At 34.9% G+C, this 9,299-nt stretch overlaps 1 pseudogene; it reads right to left on the bottom strand.

Annotated features, from left to right (window-relative positions):
• Window positions 1-2,009: 2,009 nt before the first annotated feature.
• LOC115030815 (U2 spliceosomal RNA) lies at window positions 2,010-2,152 on the bottom strand (annotated as a pseudogene).
• Between the last annotated feature and the right edge of the window lie 7,147 nt (window positions 2,153-9,299).

Below are 9,299 nucleotides of genomic sequence, written 5' to 3' on the forward strand. Positions count from 1 at the left end.
AGACCCATGCTTAGACCATGTTCTGGGGTACCAGAAAAAGCACCACTAAAGGCAGTCATAAAGCTCAAATTGGGATGGAAGAGGATAATATCCTTGTAAGAATACACACACGCATGCACACACACACACACACACACACACACACACACTTACAAAAAATTTTGTGGCATCGATAATCTGAGAAGAGAGACATATAATAAAGGTGAAGCATGAAAATTCCTTACTGCTTTTAGTCATAAACCACCTAATAACTAGCATTCTGCAAATTTAAGAATATATTCTGACTCGAGGGGTTCTATGGATTGTTTGAATGATCTACTTTAACACCAAAGGACTGAGAAAATCATTTTATAGGATTCCAATGGAATCTAAAACCAAATTCCTTGCTTATGTAAAAATTCAGAATCAGGTTTGCATTTTAATCACCCTCTGTCCCCCATGCAGCATGCATAATGAAAGATGATTACACAGTAACTTCTATTGCAGCTGGGAGGTGTTCTCAGAATAAGATTTTGTTCCCTTTTTTTTATTTCAAAACAGCTTTTATTTTCATGACATCTCAGATAGAGCAGATGGTCTCAAAAGTTAAATTTGACCATGAATACTACATTAGCTTTCATGTTACTAGGGAAAGAAGATTACAAACACGAACTTCCCTTTAAAATATCTCCTTCATTTTACATTTATACCATATGTATATGTTTTCATTTGGAAGAACGTATTTGGCAAATATGGTTGATTCTGTTTTATAACTCAATACTGCTTCATTTTATATCTGACCATTCAGATTCAAACAAGTATGAATCTCGAGTCTCATCAATATGCAGTAGGGCATTACAATCATATTATCAGAACAGAAAGAAAAGGAAAAGTTTTCTTGTTGTTTTCCAACTCAAGGATCACTATAAGCAGATGTTCTGTTCTTCAGATGCTAAGAAAATTAGCATTTATGTCGGAGGTCTGCATACTGCTGAAATATCCTCCAGTCATTGGAAAAGAAGACTCAGCATGACAGTGAGCTATGAGAAAGCAAACGTTATAAAATGTTGCTATCACAACTGCCTGACACGCATTATCTTAACACATAATCCAGAGCGCTAGTGCCAGAAATCTCTTTATCTCAGAGAGATACTGGTTTAACTCCAAGTGTCTTATCTTGCCAATGGTGAGGATGACAGGAAAAAAAAATGAAGGAAAAAAATGAGGAACAGTTGTGAAGAACTTGAGAAATTTCAAAATAAAGTAAATATTTTTAAAATGTACAATATTATATTATGTTCTTAGCAATTTAAAATTTAATTTTGCCTCAGTAATTAAATACTATCACATATCTATTTTGATGCAATATTTTACTTACTTAATTATTCCCCAGAATGGTCCCATCAAAGGACATATTGAAGGAATAGTAGAACTCTAGCACCCTGTCGGTGAGTGTCTCCCATACGACTGTAACTTAACAAGTTACTAAGTCTCAGTCAGCCACAGTGTGGAACAATCTAAACTCTCAAAGACTGTGTGTTTATCATAAAGAGACCAGTTCTGAAAATTTTGGATGCAAAATCAATTAGGACTTCAATGTGTCCACAACTGTCCTTTTTTTTTACATATAGGAATCTAACCTTATTGATGTTATTTCTATAAATAACATCATTAACATTACATCATAACATTACAACAAAGAAGTAAGCTTAAAAATCAGAACCTAACCACTAATGCACAGATATAAATGGTGGGAAAGCTAGCATAAAGCATTACTGTAACCAATCCAAAGATCCTTCAGTACTCACTCAAAACATAGCAAGTCTATTGTGTTTCTTCTCCCTCCTATCCTCAGCTTACTTTTTCTTGACTCACAAGGGAGAAAAAATTATGGAGCTGGAGAATAAATGCAACTTTTTATCTTATGTCATAGGTGCATTCAGACATTAACAACAGAAATCACACACACATACACCAAATAATGCCAGAACTGTCTAAAAATGAGCCCTTCTCTAATATTAACCACAGTTTGCTCTTGTCAGGAAGTGACAAACCTTCATTTTCACTCTCTAATGTATGCAACATTACTGAACATATCAAGAAAGGTAATATTAAATTCCTCAGGAAAAAATAAATTCTACACTTGATCTTAGCCAAAAGGCCGAGAAGCGATGAAAAAATAAATTCTAATTCCAGGTGTGACCTCTTCATTTTATAACTTTCTGTCAAATTATCCCTTAAGGATCTAGCTAACATTGAATATGTAAATGGTTTAACTGTTCTACTTCCCAACAACTATACAGGAGCCATCATGATTGTCTTTTATCTTAGTTTAAAAAATCCCCTTTGCAAATTTATCTACTAAATATAAACCTCCAACATTTAAGGGTCTTACGCATATCAAAATTTATGTCATGCTCTAAAGATACAAAATACCTAAATCTCCCCCCTCTTGCTCTCTCTCTCTCTCTCTCTCTCTCTCTCTCTCTGTGTGTGTGTGTGCATGTGTAAGTGTGTGAGTATATGAGTGTGAGTATTGTGTTTGTATCTATGTCTCTGTCTACCTCTTTCCCTTCTCTGTCTCTTGATAGGTTAATTGTTTAGAGAAAACAAGAATATCATTAGCTTAATTGTGCTACAATTTGATAAGTATTCTTTGTGCATTGTTTCCAAAGGAATATCAGAGAAGAGAATAGGGAATATGTAAACTGATCGTATATTGGGAAAAGTATTGTAAAGTAGACCAACCAATACAGAGCCAATAACATGGAAAAAAACATAACTTATATAATAAGAGAGTAAGGAAGGATAAGAAATAAGTGTAAGCAAGAAGCTCAATAAAGTATGCTGTGATAAAGAGGATTATTATTTTTATATAGAAAGAATTATTTGGTTAAGATTGACCACTTGAGAATTTTTTTCCCCAGCAGTATGACTTATTTATTCCCAGGTTTTGGATACTTTAGCAGTGTCAGATATAGGTTCTATATTACACAGTGAATTTTAATTACAATCAAAAAGTACTTGGCTGCTTCCAGAATAGATGTAACTCTCTTGCTCTAATACAAATTGTAGGCAGAGACCTGTTGTAGGTCACAGGGTCTGTAGCTTGGTGATAGTGGAGATCACTGATCTCTCTGGTAGTATGCAGCATTCCTTCCAGCAGTATAAATGTTAAATCCAAATGGAGTCACAAATGTTTCCAGCAGCATAAATGTTAAATACAAATGGAGTCACAAAATACTAGAAGAGACAATGCCCCAACTAGATATCTTATGTCATCAAGTCCCAGGGATAGATTAAATATCACCAAATCATTTACTAAAGGCATGTCACGAATCTACCATATATCACAAGCTTTGCCAAGGCTGTTCTCTGCAACCTGACAGGCCCAGCTGATAAACAGAACATGCAACTTGTGTCATCAAACACAGAAAAGGTGAGTTAGTGGCTAACTAAATACTTCTTCCCTACTGACCACTTGAGAATTTATAATTTAATAGGTATAATATTAAATAAATAAACTCTCTTATAAATCAAAGTCACCAATATGATCTTACTTTAGTAATTATTGGTAAATTTGTTTCTCTACATGATTAAATATGTCAAGAATGGATAAAATTTATGCTGAAGTACATATGACTTAACGAATACAGTTAACTTTATCTCAAGGTTTCTAAACTACAACTTTTCAAATAATTTACAAAAAACTAGGAATGAAGGGTAAGAACTTACCACTTTTTCTATAATTTATGGTGATGACAAATTATACAATCAGTGAATCATTTAGCTTCACTGCTATAGTTATTGATTTTTTAAAAATGTTACTTGTGCTTATATAGGGTACAGCAGAAAATACTTAGACAGTGGTAATTTTAGTGTAATTTTAGTCCACCAACATGGCTGGTCTGTTCACATCCAAAGATCTTATAGATCTGTGTTATCCTACTGGAATGCAGACCTCCCCTTTGTACATACCTTTAATTGCAAAAGGAAGAGTTCAAATTGAGATACAGACAATGATAAATAGAGAAAGACACAGAATTAATCAGAAATAGGATATGTTCAACTCTCACCAGAACAGCTACTAAGGAGCAGAGCTGAGAGAATAGTCAGACAGTTGGGAGTCAGTGCAATGAGTGTAGTGCAGAATATTTGAATTCATGCAGCTCAATGAAAGTCAGCAAAGTCATTGGAGGCCAGAAAGTAAGAAGGCATCAAAAGATTAGAATAAATTGCCAGAGTTTGTTCAAGGTTAAGCATAGAAAGCTTGGCCTTAGGGAGAATCTGAGAGAAGCCATATTGAACCAGTCAGCTTGAAGAGGAGTTTTGGGCCAGAATAGCTGAGTTGGACCATGCAGGCAGAGTTCAGAAAAACTAGAAAGAGAAAGTTTACTCAGCAGTAAGTCTCTGATGTGACATTTACATCTGGAGAATTAATGTTATATATACAGGTAGTGTCTAGTACACAATTTCATTTCAAAGCTGTAAATTGTGAAACACAGTTAAGTTCTACAGTGTTGACCTTGGTATATGACACAGTCTGATAATGACTGCTTTAGAGATGGAGACTTGTTCTGTGAACATTTAGTGGTGTACATAGACATCCCTTTGAATCATTATGAACATCGGGGAGAGACGTATTAGGGTTGAGACATGTCTTTCAGTCTGCAATAACATTAAAATACAATGTCAAACTTCCATAGAGCAAGAAGTACATATTTAGACATCTTTCATCATTGCTTAAATCCAAAGTTAGCTATTACTGTCTAGAAAAGAGTAAGTAAATATCATACAAACCAATAACCAGGTACTATATAGCAAAACTAATATTAACCATGATAATAAGCAAACAAATATTTACTCTTATACTTTCTTATAATTATTAAATAAGAATTTTTTTTCAAATTTCTAAATTTATTCTTAAAAACTAATGAATTGATGGAATTACTTGGGTAATATTAAATAAATAAATATAGATCCAAAGAATATCTGATTTTATTCATGTAACTTGAAAGCCAAAATCATTTTTGTTATATGCAAATAATGTGTCTGTTTCTATGTCCACATCTGCGAGTATTTTTATATTTATCCTTATATACATTTTAATAGTTTTTTTTCCAGTTTTTTTGCATTGTTTCAGGAGACTAAAGAAGTATACTTTGCAGGAAGAAGTATGTTATGGATGGTGACATTGAGAGTTTAGACACTTGAGTCTTTTCTAGTTTGCTTCCTCTGCTTTGTATTTGTGGTAAAACATGTAAACACTTTGTTACAATACTAAGAATTAAAAAATCCATAAATGCTGATATAAGTAAAAATATTTTTCTTAATATCAATGTTATACATTTAAGAAATCCTGCCTCTAGCAGGAAGACAGGTCATAAAATGAGGGAGGTGATTGCCATCCCACAGTCAAAACTCTGACCCATAATTGTTCCTGTCTGAAAGAACTGCAGGGATGGAAATGGAGAGGAGTCTGAGGAAAAGAAGGTTCAGTGACAGGCCCAAAGTGGGATCCAGCTCAAGGGGAGGTCCCAAGGCCTGACACTATTAATGAGGCTATGGGGCACTCACAAAAATGGACCTAGCATGACAGCACTCAGGATGAACAAACAAGCAGCTGAAACAGTCAGATGCAGAAATTTGCACCCAACCAATGGACAGAAGCTGCTGACCACTGTGGTTGAATAGGGAAGGCTGAAAGAAGATGAGAAGCAGGACTAACCTGTAGGATTAACAGCAGTCTCAATTAATCTGGACCCCTGAAATCTCTCAAACACTGACACACCAACCAGGCAGCATACACCAGCTGATATGAGACCCCCCAATGCATATAGAGCAAAGGACTACAGGGACTGTGTTCATTTAGGGATGATGCACCCAAAAGCTACTTCTAAACAGGGCAACTACTATCTCCATTATCAGGATACCAACAGTTCATTTCAGTAGTGTCTTCAAACATGAATCAGTAGCAGCAGCACACAAAGGCAGGATCCAGCAAAAACAGTCATGCCTCTCCCAAACCCACATGAGTCCGTGAGAACAACCAGAACCAGCCAGAATGCCAGGAGAAATTCTCTGCTTTGCCACTCATAAAAGTGAAGATGTGAGACCAATGAAGTGTTGCAAAGCTAGCTATATAAGCATGCCTTCACAGTACATGTAGTCCAACTTAAAACCTCTCCAAACATCACATGTCTTCTCCTGGATCTTACCTCAGGAAAATATCATTTACATATGCATCACATGACACAATTAGAAACTTTCACTTCAGCCTATTATCAGCTTGAATGGAGAAAGTTCTATTCCCTGTACAACACTGCAACATCTGAACAGTAGACAAAAGGTTGTTATATTTACTTGTAAGGAAATCACCTATAATTATTATAACTGGGCATTAAATTGGTACATTCATCATTTCAGCAATAACTAACTTGTTATTAGTTTCAATAAACACTGCAGAATAAAAAGGGTAACTTTATTTTGCTATGTAGAAGGCTAATTCTAGTTCCTTGTGCTCCAGTAGATATAAATATTTAAATCTGACAGATGTGAAAAGTTAATTATTAGTAATAAAATAACCTATATAGCCACATCTGCTCGAGGTTTTATACTTTTTAAACAACCCAGTTATTTATTTTTCTAGTTCATTTTAGACATTTATTGTCTTGATCTTCAAGAGATAATTGATTCCTTGAAAAATATCATTAAAATATATTTTAGTCATCATTTCCTGATTCAGTGTCACATATTCACGCAAGTGAGCAAGTGTAATTTTGCTGGTTTTCTGTCATAATTGTCAAATATAAGAATTACTTCACAGTACAGCTACAAAGTATACTGTTGTGCTTATAGAGGCAGCTGTTTGTTTTTCTTTTACTTCTTTCCCTCTATAGCAACTCAGGAGTCCATCAAATTACATTTATCCTAGCAAAGTAATAAAGAAGAAAATCATGTATCAAAATTTACATCCCACAAGAAAGTATGGTAGAATCTAAATTAAGTTAATGTTGAAACCTTCTATTTTCTTTTTTAATAAAAACATATTTGATATTGCAGAGAATGCTTTGATATTGCAGAGAATGCTAAGAGATTAGTATTCAAAATTGCCTGTGTTCTTACTTAGCTGCCTCAGCAGTTCATTGAGAAAGTTAAAAATAAAAAAATAATCTAGAGCAAATGAGATTGTTCAGTAGGCCCAGCCAGTCACTCTCATGGGGCACCATCAACAACATAGCTCCCACAATGCTGCCATCTTGGCTGCTGAACCTCTAATGATACACTGATTCTGTAACTTAACCAGGTCTGCTATCTTATGCCACAGTATTCTAAATCTTTGCAAGTTCTCAAAATGTCTCAAATATGTTGCAACATTATTTATACAGAAAGAGAAGGGAAATTAAAGAAATCTTGGGACCTTTAGTTGTTGGTATGATTTATTTATTGTTGTATCATTTGCCTTTACACATCTTTACACATCTAACTCCAACTCTGTGAAAAGAGTTACGTTTAATACAAAGCCTGTACTCTGAAATTCTCTGTAACATAGGTCTACAATTTTATATATGATCTTCTTGCTGGAAGGTAGATTTTCATGGCCTAGCTACATTACATTATCTATACTAGAAAGTTTTGAATTCTTAACACTCTTCTAATTAAATATTTTGAAAGACTAATAGATGGTAAATAACTATGGCTATTCTTGTGTTATAAAGGAAAAGTAGCAACACGAACATACCATTTTCTTTTATTTGGCTAGAAAGACTAAAATAAAATTTGTACCATGATTTAATAAAAAAATTTTGTTTGTATATGCCAGAATAAGCACAATCCTAACTTAGCTCCTTTCATAGCCAGAACATTGAAAGGTAGGTTCACCCACACTGGTCTACAGAAAGACATTTCCAAGTTATAAACACATGATCAAACATAGGATGCTTCAACTTCAGAAAAACAAACATACTAACAAACAGCAAAACAAAAATCCTAAAAAAAAACCATCTTGGAATCATATTAGATAGAAACTATCTGATCTTATATATGTGATTGCTCATAAGAGTTTCTTGATATTAGGCTAGATTCATGATCGTCAACTGAGAAGAAATTTGGCTCTACTCTTACCATTGAACTCTAAAATAAACATATAATTATGTTAATGACAAACAGGCTCAGAGTTCCCATGAAAGTCACCATATCAGGGTTGCCTCTCTTTTTCTGTCTTCAACTTATTTCCTGTGCCTGCATATTTTCCGCAGTGTAGTCTTTCTTCTCTACTTCTAACAGGAATTCCATAATTTAAGTGCAGAGTAGCTTTTATTCTTGTTTATATAAATATTAGTGGATGTTCATTGATATGGTGATGATATCCAGAAATGGAAAATTCGACTAAACATAAATATCCCTCCTATTGATGGGTAACAAAGTTATGCTCTGCTACAATGTGGCTAGAGACATGGGTTCCCCTCGTGTATTCTTTGGTTGGTGGTTTAGTCCCTGGGAGCTCTGGGGGGTAATGGTTGCTTCATATTGTTTTTCTTCCTATGGGGCAGCAAATTCCTTCAGCTCCTTGGGTACTTTCTCTAGTTCCTCCATTGGGGGCCCATGGGCTCTCTCAGGAGACAGCTCTATCAAGCTCCTGACAGTAAGCACTTGTTGGCATCCAAAACTGTGTCTGGTTTGAAAACTGTATGTGGGATGGATCCCTAGGTGGGGAAGTCTCTGTATGGCCTTTCCTACAGTCTCTGCTCCACACTTTGTCTCTGTAAATCAGTGGCCTTCCTCTACTCAAAGGATAAACAGGCTGGGAAAGAAATTAGGGAAACAACATCCTTCATAATAGTCACAAATAATATAAAATACCTTAGTGTGACTCAAAGTAAGCAAGTGAAAGATCTGTATATCTAGAAGAAAGAAATGGAAGACCTCAGAAGATGGAAAGATCTCCCAAGTTCATGGATTGGCAGGATTAATGTAGGAAAAATGGCCATGTTGTCAAAGCAATATACAGATTCAATGCAATCTCCATCAAAATTCCAAATCAACTCCTTATAGTTAGAAAGAAAAATTTGCATATTCATCTGGAATTACAAAGAATCCAGGATAGCGAAAAATACTCTCAACAATAAAAGAACTTCTGGATGATTCAACATCCTTGCCCTCAAGCTGTACTACAGGGAAACTGTGATTAAAAGCTGCATGGTATTGGATCAGTGACAGGCAGGTAGATCAATGGAATAGAATTGAAGACCCAGAAATGAACCCACACACCTATGGTCACTTGATTCTTGACAAAGGAGCTAAAACTATCCAGTGGGGGA

The sequence above is a fragment of the Mus caroli genome, unplaced genomic scaffold (assembly GCF_978045245.1).
Source record: "Mus caroli unplaced genomic scaffold, Mus_caroli_1 scaffold_3, whole genome shotgun sequence".
NCBI classification, from domain to species: Eukaryota; Metazoa; Chordata; class Mammalia; order Rodentia; family Muridae; genus Mus; species Mus caroli.